Genomic DNA, 1,899 nt, shown 5'->3' with positions numbered 1-1,899 from the left:
CTGAATGAAAGATAAAAGAGCAAAGCACATGACCAGAGTGTTCACAAAAGAGGCAAAACCATGAGTAAGGGTATGTAGAAAATTGAAAGCAAGAGAGAAATGCAGAGGAAAGCAAGTAGACATCATTTTCTTTTTGTCTGCTAAATTAGCCCAGAATTAGGATAAATCCACTGGCAAGAATTTGGTGAGATGGCAAGAGCCTGTGCCTGTTTTAGGATTATAAAATGCTCTCTTTCCAGGAAGCAGTTGAACAGCATATATCAAGAACCTCAAAACGTTTACACTGTTTAACACCTTACTTCCACATCTGGAATCACACGGAAATAGAGACACACCTAAAGAAGTAATCTGAAATGTGGACAAAAATAGATGCACAAATATATATGTTACAGAATTGTTAGAAAAATGAAAATGTAATCCCCAAATATAGGGGATTGGTTAAGCATACCATATATCTATGTGATGCAATGATTTAGCCAATATGAAAAACATTTGAAAACTTAAGGATATGGGGAAATACTGAAAATGTTCAGGGTATGAATAGCACAATGACCACTGTGAAAAAACATCTGAAAAGAAACTTAAAAATATTAATAGATTTTACTGAGTTGTGGCATTTGGGAAACTTTGCTTTTTATATATTTTGTGTCTTCTACATCTTCTACAGTGAACACATGATGATGATAAAAGTATGCTGATGAGCACGGGCCCTGAGTTCCTCAGGTGAAAGCACTGCTCGCTCTTCCCCCAGATCCCAGCCTTGCTGCCGAACCTCACAGGCAGGTGACAGTCTGGGCTTGTGGTGCCTGTTCAGAACTTTCTCTTGGGGAGGCAGTGGCTTCTTCAACTCCTCTTAGCTGTCTGCAGGCACACGGTTCTTAAATCCTCACAGCCTTGTAGGGTTCGAAAGGCAAGGCAAGACAGCCTGTGGTGGCCATTCTTGAGACCTCTGTCATTCCTCACTGTGGTCTGGCCCTGTTCTGGCCCAGCAATGGGACCGAGCTGTCGGCTTTGTGCTCGGGATACAGATGTGCTGTGAGGCCTCCATGTGGGTCAAGAAGATGACTTGGCAGAGTGTCCGCACCCATACCTGGAGAGCATTAGCACCTCTGTGTGACAGTTAAGCCCTCAAAGAGTTCTGCCTTCTGCCAGCTGTCCAACTCAGGGGTAGCTGTGAGCAGGTGGTACTACCGAGGGGGGTCATGACCACTGTGGAGTGGAGACAGGAGAACAGGCCTACAGCAGGCATCACTGACCTCCTGGTCTAGAGTCTAATTGTGAAACTTCTCTAAATGTCATGGCGGGGGCGAGGGGGGTGGTGCCTGGGTGGCTCAGTTGGTTAAACATCCGACTCTTAATTTTGTCTTCAGGTCATGGCCTCCTGGTTTGTGAGAATTGAGCCTCGTGTCAAGATTCTCTGTCTCCCTCTCTCTCTGTCCTTTCCCCTCTCTCTTGCCCATGAGTGTGTGAGCATGTGTGTGCTCTCTCTCAAACAATCATTAAAGATCATCTTCCATGGCATCATGGAAGTTTGCTTGATAGGACTGGTTTTATTCAATCTATTGAATCCATCCAGCAGTTATAATGACAATAGGTGCCAAGCAGGTGTGTCAGGCTCTCTACCTACAGCCAAAATACTATAAGTAACATTTTAATAGAATCTTTACTACTCTCCTTTGAGGTCAGTGTCCTTATCCTTCTCTCATAGATGAGGAAACTGACCTAAATCCTACCCATTACAAGAGAGCAATCCAGGATTCAAGCTCAAGTCCTTATAACTCCCCAGGTTTATCATGCTCATAACCAGCACATGGATGCTTCCCAAACTTCAGTCATTTTAGTGTCACTTTTATCAAGGCCATGCCCCATCCATAATTTATTCAATATTTTTGTCAGCTT

At 43.7% G+C, this 1,899-nt stretch overlaps 1 long non-coding RNA gene across 2 annotated transcripts in view; it reads left to right on the top strand.

Moving 5' to 3' along the window:
• Window positions 1-1,501, top strand: part of LOC144221842 (uncharacterized) — a 5,628-nt gene extending 4,127 nt beyond the window's left edge. For both annotated transcript variants that reach the window (XR_013332201.1, XR_013332200.1), the window contains exons 3-4: window positions 668-779; window positions 1,371-1,501. This is a non-coding gene — a long non-coding RNA (uncharacterized LOC144221842). The remainder of the gene's footprint in view (window positions 1-667; window positions 780-1,370) is intronic.
• The last annotated feature ends 398 nt before the right edge of the window (window positions 1,502-1,899 follow it).

The sequence above is a fragment of the Crocuta crocuta genome, unplaced genomic scaffold (genome assembly GCF_008692635.1).
Source record: "Crocuta crocuta isolate KB4526 unplaced genomic scaffold, BGI_CrCroc_1.0 scaffold151, whole genome shotgun sequence".
NCBI classification, from domain to species: Eukaryota; Metazoa; Chordata; class Mammalia; order Carnivora; family Hyaenidae; genus Crocuta; species Crocuta crocuta.
This window is presented reverse-complemented; position numbering and strand designations above follow the sequence as displayed.